Here is a 21,115-nt window from a genome sequence, read left to right as displayed (position 1 = left end):
ATTAATAGGCCCCCCCTCCCCAACTCACAAGTTCCTATTAGTCAACATGTACTTTGCTCTCATCTCTCTCACACTTCATTAAATTCTAAATTTATTCATCCATCCATTACTATTAGTTGATAAAATTCTTTTAATTCAGTAAGATTTGGGCTGAGAATTTTAAATATTGTGAATATATAAATGTTCTTCTTTAACTACCTTCCAAAATACTCAAGAGGACTGGAATGTTAATTTCCTAAAGTCTATTTTCCTCTTTTAATGGTGAAGGTCAAAATCCTCAAAATTTTTTTTTCTTTCTAGAGTTTTGTCCATTTCAGATAGAGGAATTATATTTTTCTTCTCTACATAAATCTAGGAACATTCCAACTGTTGCCAAGAGAAATAAATTACAGTGTTAAGCTGCAAATCTGCAGGTTTAAAAGTTCACCTTCCTTCAACATTATTTTAAAGGAAAAATGCTATATTTCAGCCAAAAGAGAAGGCAGGTTCTTGGGTTTACTTTCTACTATTAAGCTCAGTTCACTGTTTTGGAATGCCTAAAGGAATCTTTTAATTCTTTCCGGAAAGAAAATATAATTTGAAATCCTTGGGCATGGCCTCAGTGAACAGCAAGGTGATTAGAGCTGGGAGTGCCTTTCTTTCTCAACAGCATCTCCATGTGTTTCTCTACTGTTCTTTCTCTCTTCAATGCATAGCCAATTACACTATGCATACAGTCATGCTATAACATATTTAATTGAAAATCTGGAACCTGGATTTTCTTTATAGATTTAGAATTTTTCCAACGTGCTGCCTCTATACAATGCATTTTGGAAAGGAAATATTATATCATATTTTGTGTTCTTTTCAGAGAAACTATTACACTTTTGGATTACAATAATCAAAGTGGAAATACCCAGATCTTCCTCGACTTACAATGGGGTTATTTATCAATATACCCTTGGTAAGTTGAAAACACTACAAGCTGAAAATGTATTTAATACACCTCATTGACCAAGCATCATGGCTTAGCCTGGCCTACCTTAAATTGATAAGACTGGTATTGCTAATTGTGAACAAGCAAACACAAATTTCATGTGCTGTTGGTAGGAGCTGGTAAAATAATATGACCTCTAAAAATTCCTCAGCAGTCCCTTTAAAAAGTAAACACATATCTATATTGTGCATAACAACTGAATTCCTAAGTATTTATTCAAGAGGACTAACAACATGAGCCCCTACAAATATTTTACAAGAATAGTATCTTTAAACCTATTTACGGGGCAGGAATAGAGACTCAGACATAGTGAACAGACATGTGGACACAGTGGGTCAGGAGAGTGTGGGACGAGTTGAGAGAGTAGCACTGAAGCATATACATTACCATATGTAAAATAGCTAGCTAATGGGAAGTTGCTGCATAACATACGGAGCTCAGCCTGGAGCGTTCTGACAGCCTAGAGGGGTGGGATGGGGTGGGAGATGGTAGTGATGTTCAAGAGGGAGGGAATGTATGTATACCTAAGGCTGATTCATACTGAAGTATGGGAGAAACCAACACAACATTGTAAAGTTATTATCTTCCAACTAAAAATAGATTTTTTTTAAAGTAAATTAACACAACAGAAACAGAATAGCAACTTTAAGGGAATTCCCTGGCAATCCAGTGGTTAGGACTCACTATTTCCTCTCCAAGGCCTGTAAGCCACGGAACATGGCCCAAAAAAAGTGGCAGATTTAATTATAATTGTTAAAACTGGAAACAATTGAATGCCCATCAATAAGAAAATGAGTAAGTAAATTGTACCATATACATACAATGGAGTAATACTAAGGACTCAAAAAGAATACACTTTCAACGACATTTTTTATAAGCACAACAATATGGATAAATCTCAAAAACATGCTGAGTTAAAGAAGTCAATCATAAAAGAGTGCCTACCATAGAATCTGATTTATGTGAAGTTCTAGAATAAGCAAAACAAACACTTGGTTCCTGAAACTGGACTAGGAGTTTTTAGCTACTGTGATTATAGTAGATATGAATACTTTCCTTATAAAATATTTTTCAGAGGCAGGTATTGTCAAAGGAGGGATACTCCAACAATACCTTCTTTGATTATTTTTACTTGTATTTGTAAGACTTTATTTTTTCCTCTTTTTCCTGGATGGTTTTAGCTGTTTCCTTAGTGGTTATCCATTAGCACCTTAAATTCATAACAATCTAATGTGAACGGCTGTGTTCTAATTGTGCCTAATTATGTATTTATACTTTCCTATTTACATATATTTGTAGTTACTACTATATGCATTTGTCTTTTCAATATTGTAAGAACTAAATGAGTAAAAAATTCAAAGATCATAGGATTGTAGCTTTGTATATGACCATGTAATGTTTACCTACATATTTAATTTAACCAGTCCTCTTTATTCAAGACATTGATTTATACTTTTGAGAGAGTCAATTACTAGGCAAGTTGATAAGAAGTCCAGGGTCCCTGAGGAGGAGAAAGGGGTCTGGAATTCTCAAGGAGGAGGAAAGGAAAAATGTCTTTTTTTTTCCTCTACATTCCTTAGTCTTAGTCACATAAAACATTTTTTTTTTTCTTTAAGCCCAGAACAGATGATTAGACAACAAACAACTCAGTTTAAACTCTGTACTAAGGATTATATGACAACAATGTATCCTGCTTGAGGACAGTTTCTCCTTCCTGAAAACCTTCTGACTAATCCTGTTATCTTAAAATGTAAGTTGTGGAAGTGGGTCTAGTAAGATCTTTACAATCTTGAGACATTCTTTTGATTTATTGTAATAACCAATTAAAAAAGTATATGACTCCCTTGCTTAGACTTGTGAGGCGGGCACTCTCAATCCCCCTTCTAATGTCTATGTCAGAAGCTTTCTCTGTCCCTTTTCTTACTTTAATAAAACTGCTACACAAAAGCTCTTCAGTGATGAAGTCTGGTCCCTGGTCACAAAGCTAAATCTTCTTTTTCGGAGATCACAAATCCGGCATCGTTCACCATAAGCTATCACTTCCTAATGTCCCTCACTTCGGCCAGAAGAAGGGCAGATCTACTAAAAATAAACTTGTCCTGTTTTGCTTATCTGAAATGTCACAATTATTAATTTCTGATGGACAATTTTGCATCCAACCAAATAAAATTATGGTTGTTTAAAAAATAGGGATATAAGGAAATTTCTGGGATGATAGTAATGTTATATTTCTTGATAGGCATGTGTATTACACAGAGCTGTACAACCAATATCCTTGCATGTCACCATATGTAAAGTATATCTAAAATCTTGATTGTTATCAACGTTCACAGCAGCAGTATTCACAATAACCAAGATATGGAAACAATCCAAATGTCCACCGACAAGTGAATGGATAAAAAAGATCTGCTACATATATTCAAGGGAATATTCAGTTCAGTTCAATTCAGTTCAGTCGCTCAGTCATGTCCGACTCTTTGCGACCCCATGAATCGCAGCATGCCAGGCCTCCCTGTCCATCACCAACTCCCAGAGTTTACTCAAACTCATGTCCATCGAGTCGGTGATGCCATCCAGCCATCTCATCCTGTCGTCCCCTTCTCCTCCTACCCCCAATCCCTCCCAGAATCAGGGTCTTTTCCAATGATTCAACTCTTCACATCAGGTGGCCAAAGTATTGGAGTTTCAGCTTCAGCATCAGTCCTTCCAATGAACACCCAGGACTGATCTCCTTTAGGATGGACTGATTGGATCTCCTTGCAGTCCAAGGGACTTTCAAGAGTCTTCTCCAATACCACAGTTCAAAAGCATCTATTCTTCAGTGCTCAGCTTTCTTCACAGTCCAACTCTCACATCCATACATGACCACTGGAAAAACCATTGCCTTGACTAGATAGACCTTTGTTGGCAAAGTAATGTCTCTGCTTTTTAATATGCTATCTAGGTTGGTCATAACTTTCCTTCCAAGGAGTAAGTGTCTTTTAAATTCATGGCTGCAATCACCATCTGCAGCGATTTTGGAGCCCAGAAAAGTAAAGTCAGCCACTGTTTCCACTGTTTCCCCCCATCTATTTGCCATGAAGTGATGGGACCAGATGCGATGATCTTTGTTTACCTTATGTTGAGCTTTAAGCCAACTTTTTCACTCTCCTCTTTCACTTTCATCAAGAGGCTTTTTAGTTCCTCTTCACTTTCTGCCATAAAGGTGCTGTCATCTGCATATCTGAAGTTGTTGATATTTCTCCCGGCAATCTTGATTCCAGCTTATGCTTCTTCCAGCCCAGCATTTCTCATGATGTACTCTGCATATAAGTTAAATAAGCAGGGTGACAATATATAGGCTTGACATACTCCTTTTCCTATTTGGAACCAGTCTGTTCTTCCATGTCCAGTTCTAACTGTTCCTTCCTGACCTGCATATAGGTTTCTCAAGAGGTAGGTCAGGTGGTCTGGTATTCCCATCTCTTTCAGAATTTTCCAGAGTTTATTGTGATCCACACAGTCAAAGGCTTTTGCATAGTCAATAAAGCAGAAATAGATGTTTTTCTGGAACTCTCTTGCTTTCCCAATGATCCAGCGGATGTTGGCAATTTGATCTCTGGTTCCTCTGCCTTTTCTAAAACTGGTTTGGATATCTGGGAGTTCATGGTTCACACATTGCTGAAGCCTGGCTTGGAGAATTTTGAGCATTACTTTACTAGTGTGGAAGAGTGCACAATGAGTGCAATTGTGCGTTAGTTTGAGCATTCTTTGGAATAGCCTTTCTTAGGGATTGGAATGAAAACTGACCTTTTCCAGTCCTGTGGCCACTGCTGAGTTTTCCAAATTTGTTAAAATATTGAGTGCAGCACTTTCACAACATCATCTTTTAGGATTTGAAATAGCTCAACTGGAATTCCATCATCTCCATTAGCTTTGTTTGTAGTGATGATTTCTAAGGCCCACTTGACTTCACATTCCAGGATGTCTGGCTCTAGGTGAGTGATCACACCATCATGATTATCTTGGTCGTGAAGACCTTTTTTGTACAGTTCTTCTGTGTATTCTTGTCACCTCTTAATATCTCCTGCTTCTGTCCGGTCCATATCACTTCTGTCCTTTATCGAGCCCATCTTTGTATGGAATGTTCCCTTGGTATCTCTGATTTTCTTGAAGAGATCTCTAGTCTTTCCCATTTTGTTGTTTTCCTCTATTTCTTTGCATTGATCACTGAGGAAGGCTTTCTTATCTCTCCTTGTTATTCTTTGGAACTCTACATTCAAATGGGAATATTTTTCCTTTTCTCCTTTGCTTTTTACTTCTCTTCTTTTCACAGCTCTTTGTAAGGCCTCCTCAGACAACCATTTTGCCTTTTTGCATTTCTTTATCTTGGGGATGGTCTTGATCCCTGTCTCCTGTACAATGTCATGAACCTCCGTCCATAGTTTATCAGGCACTCTGTCTATCAGATCTAGTCCCTTAAATCTATTTCTCACTTCCACTTCCACTGTATAGTCATAAGGGATTTGATTTTGGTCATACCTGAATGGTCTTGTGGTTTTCCCTACTTTTTTCAATTTAAGTCTGAATTTGGCAATAAGGAGTTCATGATCTGAGCCACAGTCCGCTCCCGGTCTTGTTTTTGCTGACTGTATAGAGCTTCTCCATCTTTGGCTGCAAATAATATAATCAATCTGATTTTGGTGTTGACCATCTGGTGATGTCCATGTGTAGAGTCTTCTCTTGTGTTGTTGGAAGAGGGTGTTTGCTATGACCAGTGCGTTCTCTTGGCAAAACTCTTAGCCTTTGCCCTGCTTCATTCCGTACCCCAAGGCCAAATTTGCCTGTTACTCCAGATGTTTCTTGACTTCCTACTTTTGCATTCCAGTCCCTTATAATGAAAAGGACATCTTTATTGGGTGTTAGTTCTAAAAGGTCTTGTAGGTCTTCATAGAACCATTCAACTTCAGCTTCTTCAGCATTACTGGTTGGGGCATGGACTTGGATTACCGTGATATTGAATGGTTTGCCTTGGAAACGAACAGAGATCATTCTGTCATTTTTGAGATTGCATCCAAGTACTGCATTTCGGACTCTTTTGTTGACTATGATGGCTACTCCATTTCTTCTAAGGGATTCCTGCCCACAGGAGTAGATATAATGGTCATCTGACTTAAACTCACCCATTCCTGTCCATTTTAGCCGAGAGGAGCTACCCCACGCCCGAGGTCAGGGGCTGTGGCCAAGAAGAGCAATCCCACGTCCAAGGAGCGGCGGCTGCGTGGGCACAGGAGGGCCAAGAGGAGCTACTCCACGTTCAAGGTCAAGAGGGGCAGCCATCAGGAGATACCCCTCGTCCAAGGCAAGGAGCAGTGGCTACGCTTTGCTGGAGCAGCCGTAAAGAGACACCCCACGTCCAAGGTAAGAGAAGCCCAAGTAAGATGGTAGGTGTTGCAAGAGGGCATCAAAGGGCAGACACACTGAAACCATAATCACAGAAAACTAGCCAATCTGATCACAGACCACAGCCTTGTCTAACTCAGTGAAACTAAGCCATGCCATGTGGGGCCACCCAAGACAGATGGGTCATGGTGGAGAGGTCTGACAGAATGTGGTCCACTGGAGAAGGGAATGGCAAACCACTTCAGTATTCTTGCCTTGAGAACCCCATGAACAGTATGAAAAGGCAAAATGATAGGACACTGAAAGAGGAACCTCCCAGGTCGGTAGGTGCCCAATATGCCACTGGAGATCAGTGGAGAAATAACTCCAGAAAGAATGAAGGGATGGAGCCAAAACAAAAACAATACCCAATTGTGGATGTGGCTGGTGATAGAAGCAAGGTCTGATACTGTAAAGAGCAAAGGGAATATTACTTAGCCATAAAAAAGAATGTTGTCATGTCATTTGCAGCAACATGGGTGGACCTAGAGATTCTCATACTAAGTGAAGTAAGTCAAGAAGAGAATGACAAATTTTATATATCACTTGTATGTGAAATCTAAAAGAATGATACAAATCAGCTTACTTACAAAACCTAAACAGACTCACAGACATAGAAAAGAAACTTTCGATTACCAAAGGGAGAGGGATATATTACAAGTATGGGATTAAGAGATACACACCACTATATATAAATAGAAAAGCAACAAGGATTTACTTCTTGGCACATGAAACTATATTCAATATCTTGTAATAATCTATAATGGAAAAAGAGTCTAAAACTAACACAACATTGTAAATCAACTATAGTTAAATAAAAATAAGTAAATACAATCTCGACTGTTAGTACCCAGTTTAAAAATTGTCCCTAAAGCCAAATCTACATCTACCCTTGGTTAAAACTTGGCTACCAAAGCTGACCCCATTCTATTTTATGTTTAAATTAGTTCCAGTGGATTTCTGTAATTCCCAAATGAAGTGCTCGTTCACTCAGTCGTGTCTGACTCTTCGTGACCCCCCTGCACTGTAGCCCACCAGACTTCTCTGTCTATGGAATTTTCCAAGCCAGAACATTGGATTGGGTGGCCATTTCCTACTTCATCTCAAATGAGGAGATGCATATTAAAAGCAAGAGAACCATTCCATTTTCTTGCATTGTTTTGGCCCCCTCTTAGTTTAGGGAATGAGTATGATTTGCTCTTTCTCTGGTGTGTTCTTTCTTGATTATTGGTATCTCTGTCTGACTAGCCAAAGCAGAAATCTGGCCATTTCTCTCATTCGCCAACATCTAATCTAGCCCCAAGACTAAGGAGCACTAATTCTTAAAAACTCCTGAAATTTAATATCATCAAACTTCACCAATTTTGAGAATATATGAATGTATCATATTAGTTAATGTGAAAGACTCTTGATGTACAAGAAATAGGGTCAATTGCATATCTAATAAACTCCCTGTGAATTACTTCCCTCATCACATTCGGTTTCTATGGTGGCTCTTTCCCCTGTGGATTCCCCACCCATTTGGTGTGGAGGTCCTGGAATATGGAATGATAAGATGGGGCATTTTCTCTTTCTAGAACCATCAAATGACCTACCTTGTAATTGTACTATGTTCATTTATTACTTTGACTTATTGAAAACACACAAGTTTCACCTCTTGGTACAGAAACAAAACTGCAATAATTAAACTTGATTATATTGAGAAGATTAACATTTCATCTGTAGCTGGAAGATAAGACAAAAGTCAGGGGACTTGATCAGGCAAGAAAGCCAGCCTCTAAGATTTGCACAAACTACGCTATAGGTAAGTTCAGCAAATATCACTCTCTGGTAAGGACTGTGCCAATGCTACAAAAATTTAAGCAGAAATTGTCTTTGGTCTTGAGGTCATTTAAGGAACACAACCAAACAAATAATAAATTATTGTAAAGTGGTATGAGGCAAGTGTGAATAGTTAATAGTTGTTTATACAACATAAAGCACTGCACTGATAAATTGGGTGGTGGTAAGTAGCGTGGATCTGGAAATAGATCTCTTCAGTTTAAATTCCCATTTTGCCCCTGTGAAGAGGTGGAAATTTGGATATGTTACTCAAGTTTTGGGGCCTTAGTTTCCCATCTGTCAAAAGAGTTGTTAAGAGTATTAAAATTATATATAATGCGTTTGAACTAGTAACTAAGAAATCATAACTACTCTAGAATTTTTAGATAGGTAGGGAAGGAGGCATGCATTTTTTAAGAAAATGTTAAATTTTTTATAATATATGTATGTGTATATATATATATATTTAATTGTCTATACATTTTTCTTACTTTTTTTTTCAGTAATGCCTTGCTGCATATGGGATCTTAGTTCCCCAAATACCTTAGTTCCCAAGGTATTGAACCCATGTCCCCTGGATTGGAAGTGAGGAGTCTTAACCACTGGACCACCAGGAAAGTCCAAATCTTTCTTACTCTTTATGAGATAAGGATCTGTGGAGACCTCAAAGAGGAAAAATGTCTAAATAGGGTTCTGCAATATGAAGGAGAGTGGGCCAGATGGAGAGGAAAGAAGACAGAAAAGGGCTTAGGTTGGGGGTGAGAGTCTTCTGGGAAGTCCTGAGAATGCCAATGTTGCATGGGCACAAAGTGCATGAGCAAAAAGAGAGCAGCAGTAGGTGATGCTGGAGAGATGGACTGAAGCTAGACCCCAGAGGAGCTTGTTTCTTCCACGCTGACATGTGTGGACATAACTCCACATTATGTTCAAGGAGAGCCACTGAAGCGTTTTAAAGTTTGGGCCCATAACTGTATTTTAGAAAATGATTCTGGTGGAGAGAGGACTGAAGAAACATTAGCAAGGTCACTCACGTTATTTTTTATAGTTACACTACACCTGGCGGCCGACATGGTAAAGAACCTGCCTGCAATGCGGAAGACCCGGCTTCGATCCCTGGATGAGGAAGATTCCCCGGAGAAGAGACTGTTACCCACTCCAGTGATCTTGATTGGAGAATTCCATGGATAGAAGAGTCTGACAGGCTACAGTCCGTGGGGTTGCCAAGAGTCGGACATGGTTGAGCCATCTTGGGTAATACTCTAAGAAGCAGCAGTATGACTAAGAAAGAGATTCCTTTGCCTTTCAGACTTGTTTTTTGATGTTCCTTCCAGACTGGGCTGGAAGCAAATTCTATTCTGTATCCTTCTTCTAGTCTGAAACCCTCCCAATCTTCTGGTCCTCCTTGCTCTACCACCTACCCCAAATTCTGAAGAAAATCTGATGCAACCAAATGACCAGCAGTCTGAACCAAAACTTAAGAGCAAAAAAGAGACCCTGTGGATGGTGGGGTTGGGAATGTGGTGTCAAGGTACTCCAGGGAACAAAGAAAGAGTAAAGGTCCTAGGCAGGAGGTCTGGGTGAACCTTAAAGCCATTCTAGATACATGTGTGTGATTGATAATCAGAAAGAAATGGCCTATGTTTTACCCTTCCAAATATTCAGTTCATTTCAGTCGCTCAGTCATGTCCGACTCTGCAACTGCATAGACTGCAGCATGCCAGGCTTCCTTGTCCATGATCGACTCCTGGAGCTAATTCAAACTCATGTCCATTGAGTCGGTGATACCATCCAACCATCTCATCCTCTGTCGTCCCCTTCTCCTCCCACCTTCAGTCTTTCCCAGCATCAGGATCTTTTCTAATGAGTCAGTTCTTCACATCAGGTGGCCAAAGTATTGGAGTTTCAGCATCAGCATCAGTCCAAATATTAGGGAAGGAGCTAATGAGTTGTTGGTTATGGGCATTAGTGGTTAATGTCATCATGAGTAGTACTCTGAAGAAAAGTACTGTGCATATGTTGGGAACTAGCATGGAACCCATTGTGTCCTGGAGAATTCAAGGAGGGCTTCCTCCAAAAGGTGACACTCAAATGAGTCCTAAAAGCTAAGATTGTCAGGATAAGAACATGGAAAAGCTGTCACTGGCAGAAACAACAGCATATACAAAGGCACTGAGGTTGAAAGGACTAGAAGAAGACTAGAGCAACAGAGACAGTGAGTGAGTGAGATGGTGAGATGGTGGTGCACAATGAGGCTGGGAGGATGGGGCATCCAGAGGCTTTTCATGAATGTATAACACTTGAAATAGACCAAGGGACATAAGCATTTGAGTATTTTATAAGATTAGCAAATTCAGATGAATCACTTCCTATTTTTGACCACCATTCAGGGAAAGTCTTCCTTAGCACATCAGAAAAAGTGGGATTATTGTTTGCTTCTGTGAATATCAAAGACTATAGGTATAACAGTAGTAGAATGGGGTAAGATCACATTCTTCTCCACAACTCTGTTTCTAAACTGAAATGTTATTTGCATTGCTAAATACTCTCTCTTTATACTAGGTAGAGAGATTAATAAGCAGTGCTGCAGAAATATGAGAGTCATTACTGCTGATTAAATGATAATTTTCTAGAGTGATATTATGCATCAGAAAAGAAAATAATGAGCTCACTTGAATTTATAGACCCCACGACAGCTGGGAGAAGTTCTCTCATTTGCTCATCAACAGCTTACCAAGTATTGGAAGGAGATAGACATAGACTTAGAGGTGAAAAAGTGGGCACCTTGGCACGAAGCTTGCATCATTTTAATCAGGCTGCTCAAAGTAATAAATAACACTAGTAAAGACAATGAAGAGCATTTGCATATATATTCTGGTCTATCAATTACTCTGAGTTAAGAAGAGAGAAAAAGATGACAGAGTATGGTACACAGAATGCAGTAAAGAGAAAGTCTTAGCTTGACACATGGAAAGCAGTGGAAATCAGAGTTGAAGAAGGCCAGCCTGACACAGAGTGTCAGTCAATTACCCAGTGTATTAGTTGCTGGGGTTGCCATAACAAAATACCATGGACTGGTTGACTTAAACAAAAGAAATGCATTTTCCCACAGTTCTGTAGGCTAGAAGTCTGAGGTCAAAATGTCAACAGATTTAGTTTTTCAGAGGCCTCTCTCCTTAGCTTTGAGATGACTGCCTTCTAGTTGTATGCTCAATTAGTTGCCCATCCATCTGTGTTTGTGTGTGTGTCCTAATCTTGTCTCACAGGGACATCAATTCTATAGGATCACATATGACCTTATTGTCCTTGTCAGTTCAGTTCAGTTCAGTCACTCAGTTGTGTCCAACTCTTTGCGACCCCATGAATCACAGCACGCCAGGCCTCCCTGTCCATCACCAACTCCTGGAGTTTATTCAAACTCATGCCCATTGAGTTGGTGATGCCATCCAGCCATCTCGTTCTCTGTTGTCCCCTTCTCCTCCTGCCCCCAATCCCTCCCAGCATCAGGGTCTTTTCCAATGAGTCAACTCTTCGCATCAGGTGGCCAATACTGGAGTTTCAGCTTCAGCATCAGTCCTTTCAATGAACACCCGGGACTGATCTCGTTTAGGATGGACTGGTTGGATCTCCTTGCAGTCCAAGGGACTCTCAAGAGTCTTCTCCAACACCACAGTTCAAAAGCATTAATTTTTCGGCGCTCAGCTTTCTTCACAGTCCAACCCTCACATCCATACATGACCACTGGAAAAACCATAGCCTTGACCAGACGGACATTTGTTAGCAAAGTAATGTCTTTGTTTTTTAATATGCTATCTAGGATGGTCATACTTTCCTTCCAACGAGTAAGTGTCTTTTAATTTCCTGGCTGCAGTCACCTTCTGCAGTGATTTTGGAGCCCAACAAAATAAAGTCTGACACTGTTTCCACTGTCTCCCCATCAATTTCCCATTATTGTGCTTAATACCTATTTAAAGGCCCTATTTCCAAATAAAGTTAATTCTGAGGTGCTGGGGTATAGAATTTCAGCACACAAATTTGCACTATTTAGGGGGAACTTTTTAGGCAATAAGCCACAAAATACTAATCAATCTCTCCCTCTGTGGAGGATGCTATCCAAGTCAGTAGGATACAGGAAGATATGGCCCTGTCCTCATGGACAGGGGGCTAGTGGAGAAGATAGGCATCTAATATGGGACTATAGGCAAATAAATCATTTAGTCATTGAGCATGCCTGTGCAACACGATGCAAAGAAAGAGGATGTGGGCATGAGCCAGACAAAGAAGGGGGCACGACTGATCTGAGAATGAGGAAACAACATGTTTCCTGAGGGCAGGCTGAAGAGATTGCCCTATGATAGAGGGGCTGAGTGAAGTCAGCAGGACTAAGACAGGAAACTAGAGAGTAGCGTGCAATGAGTCTGGAGCTGTAAGTGGGCAAGAGACCATTTGGGGAAAATGAAAGTGTGATTGTATGGTGACGTGAAAGGTGTGCAGAGTGGCATATGTTATACTAGTGTGTTAAGAGGTCAGTGAGCAGACACTGTCTCACAATTTTGAGAGGCTATGTAGTGCAATGTTGAAGAACTAGAGCCCTGGGGGCTTCCCTGGTGGTCCAGTGGTTAAGCATCCGCTTGTCAGTGTAGGGGTTTTTGCTCAGTCGCTAAGTTGTGTCTGACTTTTAGAAAACCCCATGGACTGGAGCACGCCAGGCTTCCTGTCCTTCACTGTTTCTCAGAGTTTGCTCAAACTCATGTCCATTGAGTCAGAGATGTCATCCAAACCAGGGGACATGGGCTCAGTCCCTGGTTCTGGAAGATCCCATGTGCTGTGGGACAACAAAGCCCTTGTGCCGCAACTACTGAAGCCCGTGCAGCTAGATCCCACGCTCCGCAACGAGAGAAGCCACTGCAACGAGAAATCCGCACACCACAGCTGCAGAGTAGCCATGCTTGCTCCAACTAGAGAAAGCCCACTTGCAGCCATGAAGACCCAGGGTAGCCAAAAATAAACTGATTAATTAATTTTAAGAAAAAAGAACTATAGCCCTGGGCCAGAATACTAGGTAGGTTAAATCTTGGCTCCACTAAGTTCCAACACTGTGACTTTCAGCGAATTAAACTCTCTGTCCAAGGTTCCTCAACTACACATTTTGACTAATCATAGTACACACCTCATAAGTCAAGTTAAATGAATAAATACACATAAAGTACTTCTAGCAGTTCCTGGCACATGGTAATTATTCAGCTAACTTTTGTCATTAGGAAGAACAACAGAATATAAAAATCTACTGAGCACAAAGATGCCACTTGAAAGAAGGATAAAGGTAAAAAGCAGAACTGTTTCTTAATGATCAATTCAGCAAGCATTTATTGATTCATTTCTCTTTAACTTTTCAACAACATATTTAATCATGATACAATCTGCTTTTCAACAAACTTTAAAGAAACTGATGGATGCACACTGATGACAAATGTACTTTGATTAAAAGTACTGCTGTGGTCTTGGAGATTAAATATCTTTCGTGCATATCATTCCATTAGAATAATTCACCTATGTTGCCTCTCTCTCTTCTTAGCAGTTTAAAATTTCTTTTTCCAGCCAAGTTTGGGGTCTTTGTTGATATTCCACGTGGTCAAAGTGTTCACATTTGTTAATTGAAACATATTTGATTTACAATATTATGTTAATTTCAGGTATACAGCAAAATGATTCATATATATATATATATATTTGGATTATTTTCCCTTATAGGGTATTATAAGATATTTAATATAGTTCCCTGTATTATACAGTAAATCTTCATTGCTTATCTATTGTATGTATAGTAGTTTATATCTATTAATCCCATACTCCTAATTTACCTCTCCCCTCTTTCCCTTCCCCTCTGGTAACTGAACCCTCCTACACTGTTGGTGGAAATGTAAATATGTACAGTCACAATGGAAAACAGTACAGAGGTTCCTTAAAAAACAAAAAAAAAAATAGAGCTACCATGTGATCCAACAATCCCACTCCTGACACACATCCAGAAAAGATGAAAACTGTAATTCAAAAAGATACATGCACCCCAATGTTCACAGCACTATTTACAATAGCCAAGACATGGAAGCAACCTGAATGTCCACTGCCAGAGGAATTGATAAGCAAGATGTGCTACATATATACAATGGAATATCACTCCACCATTGAAAATTAAGTATTGCCATTTGTAGCAACCTGGATGGACCTAGAGATTATCATACTAAGGGAAGTAAGTCAGTCAGAGACAAATATTTTATGATAACACTTACACATGGAATCTAAAAAATATGCAAATGAATCTATATACAAAATAGAAACAACTCACAGACATAGAAAAGTGTTCATCTTTGTTTTGAGAAAGCCTATGATGGACAGCAAGTGTCTCTGAACGACAGAAGGGGTTCAGGGGAGAATCATTCAAATATTGATACTCTAAAAGCATGAAATCCAACAAGATTTATTGTGTAAAATGCTATCCCTCATGTTAATTTTCCTGCCCTTTCTGTAAGATAATGGCAAGTAACCAAATTCCTAACTCCTAAAAAATGTCAGCTCAATTTCTTACTTTCACTTGTTTACAAAGAATTATTGATTCATTTAATTGTTTAATGACTGTGACATGGTCATGAAATTCTTTCTGCAATAGTAAATGTTTATATTTGGCAGTATGGTATATTTCATGTTTTGAAGATGCAATAAAACTTTCATGGAAAAGATAATGCAAGGTTGGCATGCTGTGAGTATTTAATAAATATTTGTTGAATTAATGAATCAGAAACAATCCTTAAAGCAGCTCTGCGGGATAATGGCTATTTCTCCATTTTACAATGCAGGAATTGAGGTTAATATAGGTTAGATAATTCACTTGAGTCTACACAATGGTAAAAGCCAGTGAAAAGTGAAGTCCAGGTCCTCCTGACTTAGAAGCCACACCTTACCTGGTTGACTCATCTGCATGGATGGTGAGCAGAATAGGATGAATCCCTGAATGACTCTGGACTGAGGGTACCTTCTCTGTGCTGCCCCAACCCTGGTACTTGCCATAGGGCACAATGTTACCTCTTTCCTGGATGTGACTCTCACCAGACTGTAGGGTCACTCTTGTGCCCCAGGAGCAGCCTAGTGTCTGACACTTACTAACTGTTTGGTATACTTTATTCAGTGGTGAGAAACAGTAAAGATTTCACTGTCATTTTAAAAAATTAGATTACATATATTATATGTATAATCAGCAACACATTATATACCTACAACATTATATGTCATGTGTAATATATATATTATATAATTTTGTTGCTTAGTCACTAAGTCATGTCTTACTCTTTTGAGACCCCATGGACTCTAGTCCACCTGGCTCCTCTGTCCATGGCATTTCCCAGGCAAGAATACTGGAGTGGGTTTCCATTTCCTACTCCAGGGGATCTTTCCAACCAGAGATCGAACAAGGGTCTCCTGCATTGGCATGTGGATTCTTCATCACTGAGTCACCAAGGAAGCCACCTAGGAAGTTATATAATATATGTAAGGCTTCCCAGGTGGCGCTAGTAGTAAAGAACTTGCCTGCCAATGTAGGAGATGTAAAGAGATGTGGTTTCAACCCCTTGGTTGGGGAGATCCCCTGGAGGAGGGCATGGCAACCCACTCCAGTATTCTTGCCTAGAGAATCTCTTGGACAGAGGAGCCTGGTGGGCTACAGTCCACAGGGTCGCAAAGAGTTGGACATGACTGAAGCAACTTAGCACTGAGCTACCAAGAAAGCCCAATATATATATATATAAATGAATAACAATGTGGAAACAAAGGGAATAACCTTGTCTTTTAGAATCTGCTGTATCAGATCTAATATAAATATGTTTTGTGAATAGATTTTGCACCTTGTACTTGATGCCTTGTCATTCAATCTCCCACACCTTGGAATAGCATACACCTTACACAAAACTCAAACAGCATTCATTTAACTAGTAAACAGTATCTTCCCACTCTTCTCTTCTGGGTCTCCTTGGGGTTTGCCAAGTTTTCATCCTTGTGCTTGTGCCTTTTCCCCTCCCAGTCTTCCAATGTCCTGAGGAGACGCACAGCCTTACTATAGCCCCAACTCACAATCCAGTGGACATTGTCACGGTTGTCTAGGTTCCCTGCACTACTGAATGGTTTATCCTCCAGCTGCCAGGAGTGCTGCTAGCTCTCAGCCCTCTCCAGGAATATCCCTCAGCTGAAGTGTGCTACTTCACTCAGCATTGCGCCTTCTCAGGGTCTACACCCAACAACCAGCAATGGAGGGAGGTAAAGGCCTGCTCTCCTCACTGGGCCACCGCAGCTCACCAGGGGGTCAGGAGACACCTACGCTGAGTATGCATCACACACATGGTCTCCTCATTTCACATTGGGGCTGATGTCAGAATACTCCTAATAATGTTCTTGTACATGAATTTCCCTCTGAGAATCTAACCTGCAAGAACTAACAACTCCCTTTTCATTAAAGCCTTCATAGAAGTCTATTTCCATTACAGTCTTCTCTGACAAGCCTCAGAACCATATATCTATCTATTAATCACATGAATGTCCTTAGTCACGTCAAACTCTGCATTTCCAAATTAGTCTTGTTTTCCACATCCCTAGACTCTGACCTCCCTTGGATTTTCCTTCTCAGGGGATCTCACCAGCATCATCTAATCCTCTCGAGCCACAAACATGATGTATTAATTACCTACTGCAGCATTACTACCAGTTAGCAGCTTAAAACAATGCTCGTTTATTGTCTTATAGTTTCTGGGGTTCAAGAGACCAAGCACAGCTGGGCCCTCTGTAAAGCTGCAGTCAAAGTGTTGGTCCGGGATGGAATCGCATCAATGTGCAAGGATCTATGTCCAAGTTTATTTATTCATTGGAAAAATTCCTTTCTCTGCAGGCTGTGGGGATGAGGGCCTCCATGCCCTGCTGGTTGCTGACCAGAGCCCACCTTCAGGCCATCCTCAGCCCGTGGTCCTCTCCACCAGCCACTCACAATATGGCAGTTTGCTTCTTAAAAGCCAGAAGGGGCAAGAGAGTGCTAGAAGGCAAGCATTATGGTCCAATGTAACATAATCACAAAAATTATATCCCATCACCCTTGCCATATTAGGTTGACCAGAAACAAGTCATAAGTACCATCCTCACTCATGGGAAGGGGCCCTCGCAAAGGTGGGACCACTAGGACGTGGAGTCATGAGGGCAACCTTGGATTCAGCCCACTACCTTTGCACTATATTCTACTTATTTTAGTCATGCCTAAAGCGACACTGTCTTATTCATCAATAGTAGGGGAAAATATGTCTTCTGTGATGCTTTAGGCTCTTTCTTTTCTGAGATATTTGGCCTAGAGTGGGAGGGAAAATAAGAGATCTAGAAATCTCCTACAATGTAGGAAATTCATCCAAAAGTAATTTTTCTGAACGATGAGGGAAGATGCAAGCAGAAATGGCCTTGTTTCCATCTTTTCCAGAATAAAAACACTGCAGCACTGTGACAGAGTAAAAAGTACATGGGACTCTGCTATTCAAATTAACCACAATAGTTACCAGGCAACAATTTTTTTTTTTAAACCAATAATATGAAAAACGATTTCTCAGTTTCTTCAGCCCTTTCTGATTTCATCAGTCTATGCACTGTCAGATCTGAAAACTTTCCAGAACAGGAGATTTATCAGTATACTCCTTTGTCCTCATGTTGATACTTACTCACTCTCTTTATCAGGTTTTTCTTGCTAAGCTGGCCCCCAAAGATGTGAACATCATTATCCTTGATCTGGTAGGTTCACATTCTAAATGACAGATATGCTGAAGTTCTGAAGAAAAAGGTCATAAAGTTCACTTTGTGGCTGTGCTTTGTGATGTTAGGCAAGTTCCTTAAGCCCCATAGGCTTCAGTTTCCTTATCTATAACATGGAGATAATAATAGCATCTCTGCAGTAGTGTTGAGGTAAGAACTAAATATACAAACCATGAAGCACAGTGCTGAGCATTTGATAGCATTTCATAAATGCTAGTGCTTAACATTATCATTAATGCCAAGAACAGGGCTTGGTTGACAAACCAATACAAATTCAAGAATCATGGGAATGCCAATTTTTAATTTTTCCAATTAATTTTTTTCAAAACTCTCATTTAATACCACCACTATTTTATCCAAGAAAAACATTTCAAACCAAAGTATTGGAAGAACATAATCTTGAATTAAAGCATGTTCCTTTTAAATGGAAAAAATTTAGCTTAAAAAAAAAAACCAAGAAAACAACTCACTCTCCAGTATTGTTTTCTATTTTGCCACAGCGTGGCGAAAACTTCATTGTGGATTTCCACATATCCATAGACCATGGTTTGGCAACTGCTGGATTCAAGTCCCAAGGTTCCATCGGACCAAAGCAACAAATCTCATGTTACTGCCCTCTTGTATCTCAATCACGAGACTGATTGGCTCATCCTAAACCAACACACCATTTTTATCAAGATAACTTTTTAAATCAAACTGGGTGTCAAACGTTCAAGCTATTTTGACTGAGTCACTGTGAACTGAACCAATGAAACTTTTACCAGCTGGTCATCTTATTTTTGTGATATATAGGTTTCAAGGAGTCTTTATATCTGGATGAGCTTGTTTAAACCATGCCTATCCCATCCCTACCAAATAGGGAAATTTGGGCTGGGAGAATGTTATATAAACATTTTTAGGAAGGATGGGAGGGTATTACAAAAACCTCGCATATTTTAAATACAGAAACATTATGCAGTCTTTCTGGTAAATTACACTTGATTGGAATGGAAGATAAATGTCACAATTGAGAGCAATTTGTAAAAATGCAACTGGAAATAATTTCTTTTCTCGTGTCGTTAAAAAGAAATACACTCCTGATGGTAGATTTAAACACAGTGATGATGTATGGCTTGAATTAACTGAACCATCATGAAGCTCTGTATGATGGTTTACTTACATATATATGCATGTGTGTATATGTGTACTTTGTATTTTAATCTGCTATTTCTGTCTGGATGGGGAAAGGAAAAAGAGAGATGTGTTTTTCTAGATGCTAACTGGCTTGCAGATCCTCTTAACAATCAGGTGCAGCTTGATTCATAAAAAAAAAAAGTAGACTGGAACATTTTCACACACATGCACACACACATATATATACATGTGTGTGTATGTGTGTGTGTGTGTATATATATATATATATATATATATATATATATATATAGCTTATTTGCTGGATTACAGAGGATAATTCAGTTGCAAAGACATCAACCCAACTAAAACTGGCTTTTGGGAAGGGGACAAAAATGTATTAGCTCACACAATGGAAAAACCCATGGGGTACTCACACTTAGGAACAGTGGAATCCTTATGCTCAAAAAAAAGAAATCAGAATTCTCACTGTATCGCTCTATTCTGTGGGCCTCTTTGTTGGCTCAAATCTCAAGTTCTCTCCAAGAAATGACAAATGTTGCAACCAGCAAATCAGGATTACATCCCAGTAGCCCAAAAGCGTCATCTGGAAAAGTATGCCTTTTTCTCAGTAATTTAATGATTGGTAGGCTCCAACTATGTCCAAATATTCAACCCAGAATGAATTCTAGCCACAGAATTGTGATGGTCATGTTCACTAGAACCAAATAAGTGGTTTACCTTCTGGACCTAGAAATTAAGTCAGTCTCCACTACCAAAATGCATTCAGTCTTTAAACTGGGAAGGTTTATCTCTTAGAGTAAGAGAGAGGTTTTTTTTAAGTTACAATGGGCAATCAGAAATAGATGTCCCCCAGCCTTCCTTGATTATTCTGTTTGTTTCTGTCCAAAGTTAATTGAAACTCTGACCACCTATAGTACATACTAAAACTTCTATCCTTTTGATAACTGATCCTGTAACACTAGCATAAGGCATGTTACCTGCCTGGGTCAATCCTAGTAGCTTATCTTGCTGTTTCTACCAAGAAATAAGATAGCATGACAATACTTTCAAAGGAAACAATGTGGGGTCCCATGAAATGTTCCACAGTGTTCTCATATAAAAAGAGCAGAGACTACATGCTTATACTCATGATTAAAAAGTCTTCTTTATGTGTTCCTTCAGTGACAACCACTAACCTAATAATTATTTCTTGTTAACTCCAAGGAGAAAAGGCAGCAACAACAGCCTGGAATAAGATTCCAACTTGGGACTATATGCTCTTTGATTAGAACTTTATTTCATATCCTCGATAAATAATAGCTATTCTTTTTTTAAATTAATTGGCTGTGTCATGTTAGACAAGTTGTCTAATCTCTCTAAACCTAAGTTTTCTCATCTCTAAAATAGGTATAATGATATTTACCTTGCAGATTTGTAAGGAGGATCAGACATAGCAGAAATTAAGTATATGAGTCATATAGGCATGAAATAATATCTGGTATCCTCAATAAAAGGAACAGTCTTTTTTAACATTAATACTAATATACATTAGTATATTGGTATACTAATAAACTATTGGTATATTCCCTAATATACCATTAGTACATTCCCTAATATACTATTAGGGAGTTGAAACACATACACAAAAAAGATTCATAGCAAATGTAGCACAACATTTAGTTTTTAGAAAAGACATATAGTGAAGAAAGACACATATGCACAAAAAGAATATCAAAAGTGCTGGGATGTATTTTACCATTATAAAATAAAAGTAACATCCCATAACTTTGGGCATCATTATAGGGATAGCAAAGATGGAGTACAAGGGATGAAACGTACATTTCCAGGGTTCTTCACAGTTCAGAGTTCATGTGAACAGAAGTCAGGCAGCTGAAGATAGTTGTGTTGCTCAACCTTCAGTCTTCAGCAGCATGTCATTTTTATAGTGGTCTTTCACAA

This window comes from Cervus canadensis, chromosome 4 (assembly GCF_019320065.1).
Source record: "Cervus canadensis isolate Bull #8, Minnesota chromosome 4, ASM1932006v1, whole genome shotgun sequence".
NCBI classification, from domain to species: Eukaryota; Metazoa; Chordata; class Mammalia; order Artiodactyla; family Cervidae; genus Cervus; species Cervus canadensis.
Note: the sequence above shows the minus strand (reverse complement) of the source record.